This window comes from Ipomoea nil, unplaced genomic scaffold (assembly GCF_001879475.1).
Source record: "Ipomoea nil cultivar Tokyo-kokei standard unplaced genomic scaffold, Asagao_1.1 scaffold0937, whole genome shotgun sequence".
In the NCBI taxonomy this organism is placed as follows: Eukaryota; Viridiplantae; Streptophyta; class Magnoliopsida; order Solanales; family Convolvulaceae; genus Ipomoea; species Ipomoea nil.
Genome location: NW_017617365.1, coordinates 1,754,219 through 1,774,942, shown reverse-complemented (window position 1 = coordinate 1,774,942; position 20,724 = coordinate 1,754,219).

Sequence of the window (20,724 nt, the reverse complement as noted above, 5' to 3'; positions counted from 1 at the left end):
CAGAATTACAACTCAAGTAAGTCTTACCCTCAGCCGGATTACGATCATTCATGTATTGGTTAATGCTATCTACCACATCTAATGTTGGAGCCAAAATAGCACTATCATTAAGATATGACAGATCGTCAATCCCTAGTCTAAAATGAGGGAAGGTGCTATCAACAATTGTAGCAAAGGATCATCCTCGCACTTCAGCAATAAATGTTCTGGAACTGTAATATCTGACTCACCATCACTTGAATTACCAATAGTTCCGTCACCTATATTACTTATCCATTTTGCAAACTCCTCGATCTCTTTACCATTGATTTCTGATTGTACACTTCTTAGGCGTAGATTCTTAGTTAGCCTAAATACTTTGCAGGATTTCCAAAGATATGAGGAACTAATGCTCGCTCAGACAATATCCTGTCTGATACCCTTCGGAATTACTGGTAGAATCTGCGTGAAATCGCCACCAAAAACAACTGTTTTACCACCAAATGTCATTTCATAACTCCTTGGATTGTTGAAGCGCAACAAATCCCTCATAGTTCGGTCTAGGGCTTCAAAACAAAATTTGTGCATCATTGGAGCTTCATCCCATATTATCAACTTGCTTTGCACAATAAGCTCTGCTAATGGACTGCCGTGACTTATGTTGCAAGTGGAATCTTCATTAATAGATATCTGTATGGCAAACCGATAATGTGCAGTTCCTCCACCTAGTAATAAAAGTGAAGCTATGCCGCTAGATGCAACATTTAACACTATTTCCCTCTGAGACCTTAAAGCGGAGGACAATGCTCGCCACAAAAACGTCTTACCAGTCCCTCCATAACCATAAACGAAGAATAACCCGCCAGTTTGGCGACCAATATCGGTTAACACCTCATTGTATATGACCTTTTGCTCTTCTGTTAACTGCCTTACCAATTCCTGGTTTTCTTTCTCCTGATCCACACAGTCATATGATAATTCTTCTTGTATAAGCATGTTTGATATAACATTTAAGGCCGCAAAATTTGCCGTAGGCATTTCAGGATAGTCCTTCAAACTCTTACCATGAATAGATAACAGCTTTTCAATCTCCACTAAAGCAAAGTTCATCTTGTGAGATTCGATCAACACAAAATTTGCATAAGTTTATATAAAAAAATATACTAATTAAGATAACTACGTTAAAGTTCACTTGATATTTTGTTAGCAATATAACAAAAATAATATGTAGAATGGGAATTGCGTACCTCTATTGTGCAATTGTTTGCGGACCTGGAATTGTGCATCATCAGACAATTGTAGCCACACAGCATTCCAAACTGTTTCCGGTTTACCCATGCAACTGCTCATTAGCAATGTAACACATAATCTCCTCAACTGATCTCCTGACTCCCAATGACTGGCTTCATCTATTACATCAACATATTCGTTATCATCATCAACTAAACCTCTTGCATAACACGCATCTCGAAATGAGGCATAGTGGACACCGTTTACAGTCCTGATATCTACATAACTTGTAGTGCCACGTATTTTATTCAACAAACACCTCAAATAAAAGATTTCTCCAGTAGCAGGCGGGACATAAAAGATCCTTCCGATTGAGAACCCTTTTTTTCCGTGGCTGCCATTTTCTAAGGTCTTTTTTCCAAACGAATCTTGTTGGCATCTCAACATAAGTAAGCTCTCTTGCCTCTGGGAATGTCTTATTAGCCTCAAATCATTCCAAGAACATGTTCTGTGCTATAGTGGGTCTATTAACAATGTTCTCAACAGCATCATCATCTGCAAACACCACACTCTGTTGATTAGGAAGGTGAAAGCTTAACCTTTCCACTGAAGGAGCCCTAAGCTGTATATCAAAACCAAACAAACGCCAAACCGCTTCACATGGGGATATGTACCTACAGTCATAGTACATATTAATCTCATTTATGACTTTTCCATTCTCTTCATCATTGCTTGTTTTGTAGAATTCAGTTGTTACCCGATCATGACCCTTATTAACATACTTTAACATGTACTTGATTGAGCGTGACTGGTTGCACCACTCGACATTTATATGAGCCTTGTACTTAAGTAATAAATGTCTATTGTGAGGTACCACATATCTGTTGTCCAACACGATCCCGTTCTTTGTAACTATATTGTCGTTGTCTCTCCGTCTATATACCGGATAACCATCATCATCAAATGTAGAACACTCAACAAATCTCTTAGGAAAATGTTTTTAGCATCGTGCATTTACCATACATGGAGAATTGCTCCTTGCTTTTCCACATGGACCATGCATCATAAATTCCTCTACAGCTTTGTAATATTCTACATCTGTATTTTCATCTGGTATCTCAGCGAAAATGATTTTGTCTAGAGTAACCACTTGACTAACTTCTTTATTTTTCTCCAAAAAAAGTAATATATGAGCATGCGGAAGACCTCGCTTTTGGAACTCAATTGTATATATAACTACAACATAATAGCAATAACCAAATAAAGGGATGGGAATTTATGCTAATTGTAAAGAAATTGATGTAAGACTAAACAAAAAGATTACCTCCAGCCACAGAGCCAAAAAGTTTATTCTTTCGACAATCAGCTATCAAGGAATCCAACTTCATCTTGAATAAACGGCAAATTATGTCAGGTCGGTCTTCTGCTTTCAACCTTCGATCTTTTAAAAAACGTTGGACCTCTGGCCACTTTGGGTTGCATGTAAACGTTATAAATAAATCTGGGTATCCAATCCATCTACATATTGTCATGGCATCCTGGTAATTTTGTATCATGTATCGAGCACCGCCTGTAAAACTTGAAGGTAGTATTATTCTTCGACCTTGTGCTGCGGGGTTTACTTCACCCCTTGTTAAAGCGTCGGTCAACCCACTATATGTTTCACACCTTAGGCTTTTTTGGTGTGTCCTGATATAAATGAGCCTTCCTGACTCAACCATTGTGTATCCATCAACAACGAACTGTTGGAACAACCGCTTTGCAAATAGAATGGTACTTTGAACAGAATTTCTAGACTGTATGCGATAGGAAAAAAACTCCCTGGGGCTAATCCTATGTCTACCACCAGCGGAACAGTTGTCGAGTACGTTGGGGAATGCAATGTCTTCCCGATAACCATCTTCACCATATGGAAACAACAACGGGTATTGCAGTGGCAAGTATGAAGGATTTAATTCACTGATTCTCTGCAATTGCCCACCCTTAGCTTGAACCACAATATCACGCTCACCAATACTGATATCAAGATCTCCAACTATTAAAGCTGCTACTTCAGACACTTGCGGTAGATTATATGTCCTTGCATCTTTAGTGCATTTTCCCAACAACTTTATTTTGACTTCAGCGCATGGATTACTATCAAGCTCAGACATAGCCATCCGAAATGACTTAACCAAAACATTATTCTTATCTAGCTCCCTCTGAATGACATTCACTATTTCTACATGAATGTCATCTTGCTCACCACTACCCCTAAAAGAATGAAAAATATGCACTGATAAGTATCTCAATAAAAATTCGTAGGTTTATTGTACTAATCGCAGCTTGTTTACCTGACAGCATTTATACGGTTGTTCTTTTCATTTGTCGTGTCGTATATGTACAACTGGGCAAAATGTGGTGGTTTGCCTTCTTCTGGAAGGAGACTGCCCATTAGGTGATAGTTTTGTCCACTTAATCGGAAAACAGGTGGTGCGCTGCCCTTGTTCATGCTCGTGTCTATTTTACCGCCCATTGATGTGAAGCAGAACATGTTGTTGTAGCTTCTGATATTTTGGAGAAATTTTCTTGATAATTCGTCATTGATGAAAAATAGATCATATATACCTTTTGGTGGCAACGTAATCGCCGGCAATTTAATCTTCCCATTGTTGCAGCACAACCAAAACATCGGAGAACCTTTAGTGGAATAGTTTTTCTTCCTTTCTTCGAACCAAAACAACGCCCCACAATGGCCACAAATATTGGTTGCATCACCCAAATCACAATACTCCTCTGCAAAAAAAAAGGAATTTTTAATAGGCGTCCATAAAATGCTGACAACCATATTAGGTATGAAACTTTGATACATACCATGTGCAAACCCAGAGGATGTTGCAATATCAGAGTTTTGCCGTCCAACGTCAATCGCTATACTAAAATCTGAATTGACTAAAGTTAATGTTAATATTAATTGGGCAAGGTCTTTAATCTTACTTTGATAGCATTCGTTTGTACCTAACACAGTTCATATTATTACCTGTTATGCCATTATTGGGTGCTTCGATAAGTAAAGGGATAGATTCCTCTTCAAACGCTGATAGCAAGTTTCTTTTTACGACATGATATTCTTCAATTGGAGAGTTATGTAACGGTTGACGCATTGCTACTTTATCTTGTGCACTGCAACCTATATTGAACACAATAATAAAAGAAACAATTATATTTTACTTGATAATATTCAAAATTATATAACATATGAGTATAGAAAGTTACCAGTTAAGCAAGATGTTGTTATGATTTATATTGGTTTTTGAAACTCTCCAAAAATAAAATGCTTGCAATTGCTTGACCCTATGTGTATCTTGCAAGAACCTACTGTAAACATACATAATGTTTTACAGTACAGATATCTTAGTCAACTGTAATACAAAAAAGGAATTTGACAAACATTTTTTTAAATATTACAACTATAAGGATATTTAAAGACACATGGAATGTATATCACTAAATTGTAGGCGTTTTACCGTTAGTGATGTTACTCATTGGTGTAATATTCTGAGTCAAACACCCTCCAATAGAACATCGTGTACGAATACTTGCAGTACTTTGCTCTGTACCTTGAGCATCATTATTTGTTGATGATGAATTTTCTAAATTCTTTGTGATATACAATATAACATTATAATTAAAAATAAAATAACATAAGTAACAATCTTATCAATTTAGTACACATAACATAATTAATTTGACTATTGTACAACCTAAATTTGTAATTGCTAAAAATAAAGCTAACATTATAAGACAAATTATGTGGTGGACCATGGTACACACAATTGTGTGGACCATGAATATCAGGAACATTTTTAATATATTAAAAGTACAGTATTTTTGTAATCAAAGTACATGTAATAAAAGATCCTTATAGCTAAAGTTTATATATTATATACAACATCTAGCACTATAGTTCAATATATATTTAAATATTTTATCTATATTTATTATATAAATTAACATAATATATATATTTAATAGGGGTAGGATTACAATACAGTGCTTAGCATTACAATATATATTATTCCAAAAAAATAAGAATTACAATATATATATATATATATATATATATATATATATATATATATATATATAATGTTTATTTATTTTAGAAAATAAAGAGAAGAGATGGGGACGAAGGGACTAGACCCTTTTCCTTTCTCTGTCTCAACAGATCTCAGCCATTTCATTTCTCTCGTACTTCCTACCCTCTCTCTCTCAATCTAGAATACATGAAGAAGCATGGATCTAGACCATTATCCTATCTCTGTCTCGGCTTCATCTCTTGCTATTACACCATAGAACAGATTAGGAATAAGGGTCTAGTTCCTTATCCTCCGTCTATCACGACTTCATCTTAATCTCCTTCAATTCATTTCTTGACATTCTCGCTGCTATGTCTCTCAGTTTGAGGTGGAAATCTTACTAAATTGAAGCTAAGTTCCTAGTTACAGGTTAGTATTAACTTAATTTGTTCATTTAATTTAGGGGTTTTTAGGTCTCAATGTACTCATCATCTCCAAACATCATAGCTATTTGAAATTAGTTATATTTCTCTCGATTTATTCTTATGAGTTTTTTAAAAATATGCATGCACATCGATCTTGAGTAGGTGTTGTTTGTATTTTCATAGATCTAAGGTCTGCATATTTATTTCTAAAATTTATACAGATTTCATTCCTGATTTTGATGATTAACCTAGTATTGCGTTAGAAATATATGTCCTTATAGTGTTAATTTAGAAACCCCAAGGAAAATGTTTGTTTAATGGCTAATGTCCATGTTTTAAATGCTCGAATACTAATATTATTCACAAAATTTCTAACCTCTAATGTGTTTTTTCCATGTTTTTTGAGAGGGCAATAATTGAGGATTTTGAGAGCAGACAATAATCCCTAAGCAAGCATGTAGAAGACAACGAAGGCTGATATGAAGTATAAGAGATTAGTTTTCGAATTTACCTTTATTTTTTGAATTTTGTTTCCTTTTGATACCTATAATGGTTGACTTTGTAATTTTCTTCATTGCACTGTGGAATGTTAGAGATTAAAAAGTATCATTCAATGCTTTCTTTGGCTTAGCTATAGATTTTTCAAACTGGTTTTAGCATATTTGAATTGAGTAGAATAATTGTAAGTACTTGTGCTCATTGTAGACTATTTAAATGTTTTTGGGTTTTGAGATTGGCAGTGGAACTGAAGGGTTTTTTTAGCTGTAATGATAGCTGCTGACCACTTTTATTAAATACATCAATAAAATGTATTGTTTTCCACACAATGTTAATTAGGAACTTTTCCTTCAAAACACTGTTATTTCTTGTATTTGTATTATGTATGTTAGTGCAAAATATATGTATTTACTTGATTCTTTCCTTGTTAGACTTTATTTCAATTTGTTCTGCAACTTAAGATGACTTTACAGCTTAAGTTTGTTACTGAGTGTTGTTTCCTGATCGTGGGATGAATATAAATTTTAAATCATTTATATGGGATTCAATGCTTAGTTTAATTTGTTGGGTTGCATTCACTTCCAATTCTCATAATTTTGCATGATATATTTGGTTGGCTTTATTGCTTGAGATTGTGATCAGTATTTTAAATAGTGATTCATTCACAAATCACAGTGTATTAAATTTGTAAAATTCTTCTAAGTAATCTAAATTAATTGCTTTGGGATGCAATCTTTTTTACTTAATCCTATTGGCAGTAGTAGACTACTGGCTGTATGTAATTAATTTTACAAAAATTTCATTGTTTTGGTATGCAAATTAGACTTTTTTACTTAATCTGATTTTTTAGAAGATTCAGTTTTCTTTAGTACCTAATGTTCTCCTGTGAATGTTCCACATTTTACAAAACTTGATTTCCTAAGAACTTTTTACTAACCTCTTAGTGTAATATACTTTCAATTACTTTAGCTCAAGAGATTGGTTTTGTACTTAATTTGATGGAGTTTGTTAGACTTTCCTTATATATTTCGGTTTACAATTTTAAATTTTTAAAAAACTCATAAGATGACTTTCAAAATTCCTCTAAGCAATCTAAATTAATTGCTTTGGGATCCCTTTTTTTTTTTTTTTTTTACTTAAATGAGATTCAATGTGTTTGAGTTAATTGTATTGTGCCTAATTTGGTTGTCTTTAGTTCTTAAATTTGCTTAGCAATGCTTATTTTAATTTGTTGGGCTGCATTCACTTCCAAGTCTGAAATTGGCATCATACATTTGGTTTACTATATGTGTTCATAATTATGTACTTCAACAGCTTAACCTATTAATTCAATATATATTTTTTTATCAATGACTTTATTTGTCCTTTTATCTAAACTTGTATTCTGTAAACAGGTTTTCAATAATGTAGTTTTAATAGTCAAATTATTCTGGGTATTCTAAAGAAATAATGGATGTTATGTAGTAACGGTGAGTAGATTTATTATCTTAGTGCAATATATTTCCAATTATATTACTTCCAGAGATTGGTTTTGTACTTATTTTGATGGCTAATGTGTTCTGTACATTTAATTTTTTACAGGGAAATCAACATGGACATAATCTGATTTGGACTGGTACAAATTGAGATTGAAAAGTTTTTTAAGGTTAGTATCCTAATTGTAAAAATAGCTTTCATATGTGAGATAGTTGAAACCTAGCATATTTATCTTACTTAGGTAGATGTATTTTCCAGGCTAGATGTACTTAGTTTTTATACTTAGGAAGTTTTTTTTTTTTTTCTTCTTATATTGAACTTATAAGTTGGGGGTAGGTACATGTTACACAGTTATCATATGAGAAGTCTATTATTTTGGCAATTAACCTTTACAAAACTACATATACATAGTATGCATAAGACAGTGATTGGTATGTGTCTGATCTCTTGGGTTAAATGTAAGTAGAAATGTCTTAGTGTTCTTTATATACTATTCAATTATTTATATACTAACATTTTTTTTTCTAGAAAATGGCATGTGATGAAAATATTTTCTGATGCCAATACTTGAATAAAGTCATAAAATATTTATGACTAAATTGCCTATTTGCCTTGTTTCTTTAGGTTTTGACATGGTTTTATGTGCACATACACAGTTATCATATGAGAAGTCTATTATTTAGGCAATTAACCTTTTCAAAACTACATATACATAGTATGCATAAGATTATGGTGTCTTCCTTCCTTCTTAACATTGTTTGTTCGTTCCTTGCCAATATTTGTACCACGTGTCTTCATTCTAATGCCTTGTTCCATGATCATCCTTGTGTGAAAATTACCTGAAATAAAATGTAAGGAAACTGCAAGACATGTTCTAAGCAATATCACATAGTAGTAGTTATTCACAGTGGTAAAAACATTACAGTGGTAAAAAAAATAGCCACCGAAATTTCCATATTCTCTATTCCATCTAGTTGCTATTTGTACCTTATTAACCTGAAAAAAAAAAAGCCTCACTTCCATGAATTACACATAGCAATATGACCTATTAGCAGTTAGTCACAGTAGTTAATATAAAATTGTGATTAACAGTTATACAATATTAGCAAAACAATTATCCAACCTTAGAAAATATTAGAACAACACTGTCATAAGTAGGATCACACAGGATTAACAAAATACATAATACTAAATTGTCTAGATCATGATAACAAAATTTCTTAAGACCAAATCATGCTACATTTTTTCCTTCTTGATGTTGGATTCCTTCAACTTCTTGTGACTTTTGGATGAAGAAACTCATCCAAAAGTGACCTTTTAGTAGTTACTGAATTGACAATAGTGTCATCCACTTCCTTTTGAGAGGGCTGCACAGATGCAGAACTATTAACCTCTTCTCCAATAGAACTATTGAACTCTAGGAATTCCTCAAAATCCTCATTGAACCAAAGCTTGGTAGCATCGTATGAGCTGGTGATTCTAACCTCACCTAAAAAAAAAAACCATAGATATATTAGGTAATTGAAATGAGTAATAGACATTAGACTCAACAGGATAGAGAAACTCACCACTAACCAACTTAGCCCGACAACACTGAATGACTACAATAAGTGGTTCCTTCGAATCACTATTGTAATACGACATAAGAGAAGGAACATGTTCATTCCACAGCGTACATGTCAGGGTGTTCTCACTGTCATCAAATCAGTACAAAAAAAAAAAAAAACTACTGTATTAAAGACTAAATACAGTAATTGAGATAATTGAAGCAAAGTAAATTTATTTAAAACTTACGCATTGTCTTCAATTTGAAAGTCAATAAGTCGTGTTGTCTTTCCACCTATAATCTTATCCACAGGATTATAGATCTCAATGACACGACCAATAACATCTGCCAAGTTAGAAAGAATTACAGTAAGATGTTAGCAGTTCAGTTTAGTAAGATATTAAAAATTTTACAAATGCAGAGATAGTACCAATAAGTTCCTTGTCATTAACATCGGCAGGGTCTTTTAAAGAAATGAAACACTTTAAGCGAAACATTTTAAAAGGAAAGCCTATAGAATTTATCTCCTTCACTTCTATTTTATAGTTGAATTTGATCATATACTCATGTTGTGTAATCTTGTACACATAGTAATTTGTGGCAGCCATAAATTTTTAATTTTGAACAATTTCCCCTCTTTTAATATTTCTCTATATTTGACCACATCTTTTTTTTGAATGGTGGCATGAATGTAGTCTCCCTACCAATCACAAAAATAGAAATTAGTAGGATTTTGAAATAGGATTAAATTAGTAGATAGCAGTAATATGATGCATTAAAAAAAATACCAGTACCTCTTCATCATGCAGTAACACTTCCATACTCTTACTGGTTTGGCCCTCTCCCCTTTTCTCTGAAACTTCGTATACCCGTACTGCTCTAACCCGGATTGCCCTGAACTGGTGTTGAGGTTTGATGTCTTTCACAGCTATGAGCATTGAAGGCATTTTGTTCAACCAAAAGTGATTTCAAATGCTAGGACACTAATCTGATTTTCGGAAGGAATATTTGCACCAAGAAGGCGGTTATTTATAGAGTTTGAAGAGTGGCAGATTTCAAGTTTATGAACAGCAGCCACTTTATGGGAAATAGACAATTTCATTGAATGTTTAAAATGCAAATTTAAACTCTGCGTATTCTCTGTATAAATTTCTTTTTCTTTTTTTTTTCACTGTGAGCATCTCTTTAGTTAGTCTTTTGTTATCCGATGATGATAATGATGTAGTTTAAACTACCAAGAGTTCTACATTAAACGAACTGCTTGGGAAGAAAGGACTGTAGGCTGGGTAGAATTGAATTGCTTTAGAATACGAAGAGTTTTCTCTATCAAAATGGCTAGGCAGATTCCCAATGTGTAATGTCATTAGACACGCGTATAAATAACCGGATATTCTATCTATGATATCTTCTCAAAACGGCGTAGTATCAAATGGGCAGGAAAAAATTTTGCCAAAAACTTCTTGCTTTATTATAGAGTTAGATAGTCCTCCGTTAGTTTTTCTGTTAAGTGGGAGTTAAATTTACGGATATTATCGTCAAATCAAAGACCAAATAAAATAATTAACAAGTCCATTTGAACTACCTTTCTTGATGTTGTAATTCGAAAATGCTATGAATGCTAAGAAAGTTACTCTTTTACGCAGCATCACCCTATATAAAATTATAAAATTTATTTATTTCCCTCTAATTAGATTCCAACCCCGATCCCAACAACCACCTTCACCTCTTTCTATTAAAACATTTATTAATATTTTACCAAAATATACATACCTATAATATAATATATATGATCGAATGTGGTTAGAGTCTAATCGAATCATATGTACTGATCATTCTAATCTCGTATATCCGGCTATTCTACCTATTCCAGCTGAGAATTTGGATTTTTTGTCAAATTTATTATCAAAGAGGCGAAGAAATCAATTCATCATTCCACTCCAATCGATTCAAGAACGCAAGAAGGAACTAATGCCCTGTTCAGGTATCTCAATGAAAATCCCCACAAATGGTATTTTATGTGGAAATAGTATTATTGCTTATTTCGACGATCCTTAATAATATAATATACATGATCGAATGTGGTTAGAGTCTTTCATAATTCCTCTCCTCTGTGTTATTATAGAATATATGTTATTGAATATTGATGAAGATATATGAGCGTATCTGTCAATTTTTTACCCTATTATTGTGCTTAGAGCAAGCTCATTCCCATCGCATTTCTGAATTGCAACATCAAGAAAAGTAGCTCAAATGAACTTGTTGTTAACTATTTTATTTTTTTTCTTTGATTTGACGATAATACCCTTAAATTTAACACTCACTTAACATAAAGACTAACGGAGGACTATTTGTGGTCAAAAATGAAAGTCGAGAACTAAAAGGAATACTACCCCAATAGTTAGAGGATCATTTGTGGTGTTAACTCTTATGGGGCGTTTGGTTCAAGTTATCTCAAATTACTAAGGTAATATGAGAAAGGTAATCTTAGATTACCATGTTTGGTTTAGGTAATCTGAGAGGGTAAGTAATGCAAGATTACTGCTACGTAGGAAATGAGAGTATATTTGAGGTAATCTGATTACCAAGTTTTGGTTCGGTATGTTGGGTAATATGGTTGAAAAATCCCAAAATAATAATTCTACAGAAAAATTATTCTTAAATGGGAAAAACAGAAAACTGGGAAGGAAAAGCTGGAGTGTTTGAGTATAGGTTTAGCACGACTTCGAACACAAAGTTCTTTTCCTTAAAACCTTATTTGCTACCTCCCACAAGTGCTAGGAGCGTTGTAGCCTAGGTTTCCCAGGATAAAACGTGCTACGATTCCTTGTTTAAGCACCTAAACAAGGAACCCGCAAACAAAGCAAGAACAAGAACAGTGCTGGGTAAAGAAGAGAGTAGAATCAGAAGTTTTGAAGCAAAACTGTACTGGAATTCCTTAGTTTCGTGTACTCTTTAAAATGCTACTGCTCTACCTCTCTTTATATAGGGCTGTTGGAAGGGATAGCATTCAACATGGCCATTAATTGGTATTAAACCAATTGTATAACACCTGTAACGGTCACCCACTAAGTAGGATTATACTCAGATTTAAAATTGGAATTAAAATAGTATTAATTCCGTAACAGATGAGTTTAATCTGTACAACAGGCTGAACTTTCGGGTTTCAGACCGTTGGGGTGCAGGTTCACACGAGAGCACAAGGACCAGCAACACGAGAGTACATCTCTCGTGCGTGCTGTGGTGCAACCCGAGAGTGCACCTCTCGTGGTCACAGATGCATGGGAGTTGTGCTCTCGGTGCACCACAACCTCTCGTACTCTTTGTAGCACGAGAGTAGGTGCTCTCGGTTCTGTAAAATGATACCGAAGTTTGGCATAACTTAGCCCGCCGGCGCACGCGAGCTCGGGCTTGAATCAAGCCTTTTCGATCTCCTCTAGTTGGATTTTGATTTGCACCCCCCCCTTCCCGCGCGTGAGAGCCTCTATGCTATACAATTCTACAAGCTTCAGAAGAGCTCATGTATATAAGGGGGGCAAATCTTGTTTCCAAACCAATGTGGGACAAAGTCCACTATTTTCCCTTCATTTCCCAACTCAAATGGGTCTACTTTGAGAATCAATATCTCATTCACCCATTATCCGTTTTGAGCGTACAATATATCAATCTCTTCGTCTTACTACGAAGAATCCGAATCCACTTTGACCCGACCCAAATCGGAAGTGGACCCCACTGATAATTGTACCACAAAATAGCCACTTAATATGCCATTTTAAGCTAATTTTTCCAACAAGGTAATGTGATATTACTTTTCAATATTCCAAAATTTTCCTCATTTATTTCTCTTTTATTCATTACAGAGACCTTGCGGGTTGAGCATTCAGTATTCCACGCGAAACTCCATATCTACTGTCGTATGTATCTCTTCTCCATTTTTGCTCGTCATTGAAGGTCTTCAAAGGTGCGTTTATTTTGTTTTTCTTGTAATCTAATGCTTAATTTGTTATGTGTTTTTCATATATTTGTGTGTATGAACTATTATTCTTCTACCAATTTTTAAGATTTGTCTTTTTTTTTTTTTTTTCAAATTATTTGTGCTTTCTTGCTTTGTTATTTTATTATTTTCAGTAACTGATGTAATATAACCTAAAATATAACATTCAACCAAAAAAGTTAATGTTACATTCCTACAACTTTAACCAAACACATAAGATAATCTTATATTCCCAAAATCTCTACTTACTCGCAAGTAATCCTATTACCTGAGGTAATCAAAGATTCCGTGAACTAAACACCCCCTTATTGATTTTACCTTGGATTTTGGTAAGATTGATCTTATCTTACTCTAGAATAAAGTACAAACATTTTAGTAAGCCGTTTGGTTAGTGTTTGAGTTTTTTTTTTCTTTTTCATTTTTTAGGCCGCCAAGCTTTGAAGGATGTTTTTTCTTTTTTATTCTTTTCTTTTGGGCCACCAAGAATTTAAGGATGTGTTTTATAAAATTTAAAATTAAAAAAAAAAAACAAAAACAAAATTATAAGGATTTTATAATTACCGCGATAACTTTTATATAAGCCATAATCATTTTCATTGTTTACCAATGTAATTACTTATGCAAATTTAATATATAATAATATTTAATATTTAATTTCATTAACATATAATTAACATAAAAAATATAAAATAAGTGAAACAAATTTAATGTAAACCAATTGAGCGACATAATAGCATAATAATGACTTTTAGCGTTATCCAATGTGACTTTTTGTTTTATCAGGAATTTTTTTTTTTTTTTTGGGTGAAAGGGAGGGAACGAAGGTCCCAGAAAGGATTAGGAGATTCTTCTAGTTATGATGCCACGAGCATCTCTATCTCAAGAATGTTTCTCATGTCATCGGGGGATGCGCAAACACCGTGGATCCCCAACTTCCGTTTTGACCCAGATTGGCCATAAAGTCTGCACAACGGTTCCCTTCACGGAGGGTGTGGTTGAGGACACACGAGCTGAACCAACTCATGAGGTTCTTGCAATCAGAAAGAAAAATGCTGGCTTCAAGACGAGAAACAGTATCACCCTTGATTGCGCTAACCACATCCTCGGAGTCCACCTCTGCCACCAGCCGTGCCACGCCTTTGTTGGTTGCGATGAGGAGACCTTACCGAAGCCCCCATAGCTCCGCTATAAAGCTCGAAGAAATCCCGATTTTTGTTGAGAAGCCCACTAACCAAGCACCTGTATGATCTCGAATGACGCCTCCAGCACTAGCTAAGCCCAAAGTTGCTTTCCGAGCACCATCTATGTTGAGTTTGAGCCAACCTTGATTCTGCGAAGACCAACCAATCCAGAGTTACCGCCCAAGCATGATCCCTCGATGGTTTATAAGAAACCGCTCCACCTCTTTCGCCTCAATGCATGCATGAGTCACCACGTTCTTTGCCTGCACACAATTATGGTTAAATACAAAATCATTTCTTGCTTTCCATATGTTCCAGAGCATATACGGATATTCCAGTATCAACACTACTACAGAAAATGGCTTTAACGTCGGTTAAAATACCCCATTTAACTTCGATTATCTTTCAACGTCGACTTTAGAGACGTAGTAAGTAAATGATACGACGTCGGCTTTTAGGGTAAAGCCGACGTCGTATAGTATTTATTTATTTTTTTTAAAAAAATAATTAACATACGACGTCGGCTTTTAGGTAAAAGCCGATGTCGTATAGTATTTATTATTTATTTTTTTAAATAATTAACATACGACGTCAGCTTTTAGGAAAAAGCCGACGTCGAATGTTTTTTTTTATATATATTATATTTGTTTTATGGTTTCTACCCCAACCTGTATCAATTTTCAGATCTTGCGCAGCTAGCAATTTAACATTCAACATCAACTAATTCATTAAAATAATTCAAACTATTAAACATGAAACTAATATAAAGAACACAATTCATTAAACAAATTCAAGCTACTAAACATAAAACTAATATAAGTAACACAATTCAACAAAACTACTAAACATCAAGCCAATAAACATAAACTAATTTTAAACGTAAAGTATGAACTAAGAAGCGTTTTATTAACCCATTCATCAATAAGAAACTTAGACCATTTGTCTCTAACTTCATCAATCTCTTGTTTGTTGTAGGGCAATCTTCCTTGTCTTTCCAAAGCCTACAAAATTCAAAAAAAAAAAAAAAAGTATAAATAAGCAAGTATTTTTAAACATTTGAAGAAAAAAGATATATTATTAAATTACGTGCCTTATCCATTCCTTTGCTTAGGTTGTTGGAAACAATTTCCAACATGAACTTCATCACATAATAACCACATTCAGTGGTTCCTTTTTGTATAGCACACTACATTTGAATTACAATAAAATTAAAATAAATTAATAAAAAACAATAAGTTTGCATGTTTTACAAAGTGAATGAAGTACTTACCGAACATATAGTCCATTTTGGTGAACGATTTTGTTTCTTTTCACTCATCATGTTTGTTGCAGTCATACACCTATTAATATAAGACATAAAATATATATAAATACTTGGCATCACTTGTTTAATGATAACTATTAATTAATTATATAAATTTACATACGTTTCCATTATATGTTTAATGTCTTCACGCGGCCCATGACCAAGTGAATCAAACCAAAAAATTTCATTTAGTCCAGGACAAATCGCCATCAACATCCAATGCTCACTACAAATAAATATTTATTAATTTTAAGTGAATATAATATATAATAAAAATATATTATATATAAGTATTTTTATTTAAAACGTAATTAATACTTACTTGAGAATATATGGGGCTAAGTATACAAATTTCTTCCCAGACTGCATGGTGACATTTATATACGATTTCCTGTCCTCCATATTATTCATTTCTGGTTGAATCCAATATGGATCTAGGAAGCCATACGTGTTTTTTGATGCCAACTCAAAACTAATGTAAATACCCCTATTCACAAACACAACCAATTATATATAGATTACCAACTATATAAATATAAAACTATTATGAATAAATAATACTAAAGAACTTATTACCTCATAAAGAACTGAACTAGAGAAACATCGATGGTCTCCATTTTTAAGAAACACATTATCTCATCACTTGCAAGGTACAAGTCATAGTCAATGTTGCCCATAATACCACGAGCCACATGGACCACAAGATGGTGTTCAAAACGGCGAGCTATTGAAATGCCTTTTTGCATCCATCAGTCAAAGAATCTGGATCAGCTATAGTGAATTGTTGATGTACGGATTGCACACCCGATTGAAAAGTCAATTTGGTCTTTTCTTTTGACTGTGAATTATAATACAAGTAAGAATTATTATTTTAAAAAGTAAATTACTTACTATTTTAAAATAGAAATATTTTCAGTGTACATACCGCATCAGCTTCAGTACATAACTCGACCAGCTTCTTTGGCCAAGCAATAAAGTGTTGAATTGCATCACCTACAAGTTGAACCTCACTGGTGGGGATTGGTACATGTGCACTTGGATCACTAACTTCATTTACGCTCACCTTCACATGATTTATATCCAGTACAACCCCATGAACCTGTCCGCCATTGTAAGTTATCCCATATGCCACTGGCCGTCTAATTGGATATTCTAAGAACAATTGACATCGTGCCCCTAACTGCATTAATTTTTAATTAAGATTCATATAAAATTTTATTGAAAAATAATAATAAGATTAACTATAAACGAATACTTACAGCCGGTAAATTAATAAAAGGGTTCGGGGAACTAGCTTTGTCACTTCGAGATGGTAGCTCAGCATCCACACATACGTCATTCCCCTGCTTTGATTGTACAGATTGGTGAACAGGAGTCTGCAGAGAACTAAATTGTAGCATCATCTGAGCCATGCGTGCCTCAAATTGATCAGTTAATCGTTGACTCAATTCCTCCTGCTGAGCAATATTTTGCTGATTTTGTTTTTCTAGCGCTAGTGCAACAGCAGCATCAAGACGTGCATCAACAGCAGCATCAACACAATTCCATTTTTATTTCACAAAGGGCTTATCTTTTCCATTTTATTTAGTAATTAGGTTCTAAGGCAATTTATAAGCCATCTCATAATTATTTAGCTCAAATTAGATAAAACTAAAATTTATAAGTCATCTCAAAAAAAATTTTGTCAAATTCTTTAGCTCAATCTTTCTTCACCTAAATAACTAAACTACTACTCCCTCCATCTCATTTATAGATAACAATTTCTAAAAATTAAAAATATATAAACAATATTTCATAAAATTCCACATATACACACAACAATTCATAATTTACCCAATAACTTATAAAATTAAAAATATATACACAATTATTCCTAAAATTTCAAAATATACATAATAATATGTAAACAATATTTCATAAAATTCAACATATACACACAACAATTCATAATTTACCCAATAACTTATAAAATTAAAAATATATACACAATTATTCTTAAAATTTCGAAATATACATAATAATATGTAAACAATATTTCATAAAATTCAACATATACACACAACAATTCATAATTTACCCAATAACTTATAAAATTAAAAATATATACAAAATTATTCCTAAAATTTTAAAATATACACAATAATATATAAATAATATTTCATAAAATTCCACATATATACACAACAATTCATAATTTACCCAATAACTTATAAAATTAAAAATATATACACAATTATTCTTAAAATTTCGAAATATACACAATAATAATTTATAAAATTCAAAATTCAAAATATATAAAAGATTAATTAAATATATATATAAACGATTTTTAATTTATAATATATATATATATATATATATATATATATATATATATATATATATATGTGTGTGTGTGTGTGTGTGTGTGTGTGTGTGTGTGTGTGTATATATATATATATATATATATATATATATATATATACACGTACCCGTTTGGCGACCGGCTCGATGGCAGTGGCGGCTTGTGAGGGAGCGACGGCGTTGTGAGGCAGCGACTGTTGCGGCGGCGTCGACGTGCGACAGTGGCGGTTGTGTCGACGTCGACAGCTGCAGTTCGACGGTGGCGACGTTGGCTTCACGTTGGCGTGCGGAGAGTATTGAAGGCTGAGGATGATGGCGAGGCGTGAAGTTTTTGTTTCGTCTGATCTGTCTTCGATTAGGGTACAGGTCGGATTTAAATGATGAGTATACGGCGTCGGCTATATACGTAGCCAAGGCCGTATACTATATTTATTTATTTATTTTTATTTGAGATACGGCGTCAGCTAAATAATTAGCTGACGTCGTATCGCCTATTTAATTTATTTTTTTTATTCGAGTATACGGCGTTGGCTGTATACGTCGCCGACGCCATATACCATATTTATTTATTTTTTTATTTGAGTTACGGCGTCGGCTATTTAATTAGTCGACGTCGTATCTCATATTTATTTATTTATTTATTTATTCGAGTTACGACGTCGGCTAATTAATTAGCCGACGTCGTATTGTTTTTTAATTTCGATTTTTTTATTTAAATACTTTTTGACGTCGGGTATACCAAATAACCGATGTCATATGTATTTTTTAAAAAATAAAAAATAATTTTAAATATTTAACGTCGGATTTTCTAAAAACTGACGTTATAATGGTGACGTTAAATCCGTTTCCTGTAGTAGTGCAACTTCCCTTTCTAGAGCCATTACCCATCAAGTTACAACTGCTTTTGATCCAATGAGAAAGGGGCGTGAATGATGCTGCATTAAAAGAAGGTGGTGCGTAGCACTCGTTCCAGAAGCTGACAGCAAAGGTGCACCACCTAAAAATATGGTCAAGGGATTCCTCCGGGTCACCGCATCGTGGACAAGTTCCATCCACTGCCAAACCTGTCCTAGCTCTTTCCAAGTTCGTAAGATAGCTGTTCATCATAATCTTCCACAAGAACGGTTTAATTTTATCGGCACACTTGACATGCTAAATCCAGACATGTTCATCCTCCTCTCCATCGTAACCTGAAATGAAGTTGTATCCAGATTTAACGGTGAAGAGACCCTTACCTGAGTATGGCCAAGTGAGAGCATCTTGATTGGCATCCGTGAAGGCAAGGGGGATAGCACGGATGCTATCTACAATGTGACTCGAAAGCAGGTCTTGAACTGAAGAAAGGTCCTAGGTCTTGTCTTCCATAATTAAGTGGTTAACTCTCGCATCCTTTAAGTCAGGCGGAATGGGAACGTCAGTTAGGCCTTTCAGAGGTGCGTCACCGACCCACCAATCTTCCCAGAGCTTGATTGAATCCCCAGCTCCCACTTTCTATTTCACACCATTAGCCAAAATCATCTTACCTTTCAGGATACCTTTCCAACCTAGAGAGGCATTAGGTTGGGGTGGGAGGTTAAGGAAATTTTCGTGCTTGACGTACTTTTTGCGAAGCGCTTTAACCTAGAGCTTGTCCGGGCATGTCTGCACTTGCCAAGCGAGTTTGGTCAATAAAGCCATGTTGAACTCCTTCGCTGGCCTAAGCCCGAGCCCACCCAAGTCGCCTGCATATGTCCGCCCAGCTTACTGTCTGGATTTTTCTAGAGCTTTCTGAATGACCCCAGAGAAAGTTTCTAAAAATTCGGTCAATGTTTTTGGAAGTACTAGCCGGGAGAGCCATTGATTGCATGGTGTAAGTCGGCTGATAAGTGTTAAAATGTGTCACTTTTATGGGGACTTAGAAGTCATATTTTGCTATAAATAGAGTTCTTTGAGTCTATTAAATGCTTATAATAGCTTGTTTTGATTAAAGATAGGAACAAAGACTCATTTCGGTTATATTTGTAGAGAAAATGCAAAATATTGACAATTCCAGGATATTTCAGCAATCTTAGCATAACCAGAGCTAGGAATGTCCAATTGAGGTGATTCAAGTTGCATGAGAAAGGCAATTCGAGGAGCTACAACTTTCGTAAAGACCACAAAGGCTAACTAGGATGTTTGGACAGTCAATTCTGGTGAAGAAGGCATTAGGAGACCCAATCATGCAGGTGTCACGCTGTGACGACCAGCATGAGACCTCCCACGTTGTGACGACCATCGTAAGATTTCCCACGCCGTGACTAGCAGCGTGAAATCATTCACGCCGCTATCACGGCATGAGGACGGCGTAACGGGGAGGCCGAATAGTCGCTTGGAGTGTTTTGGGCGAGAAGCCTTCTCATTTGGAGGAGAGAACAACTTTTGCTTTCAATTTTAGAGAGAGAAATACTTTAGATTACCTAGGGTTTTAGATCTACTAGAGATTTTGGAAGAATTCCACACCAAATTGAAGAGGATAGATGTAATTGGAGATCCATTGTTGGTAACAATCTCTTCCATCTCATTTAATTTCTAGATTTGTGCTTTAATTGAATGGATTGTGCTAGCTTGAATTATCCTTTTGCATCTCTTAAATTGATTATGTGTGGCTAAGATCCTTGGAAGTTGGAAGTGTATTTTGTGATTATGCATTAGGATCCTAAATTGCCTAGG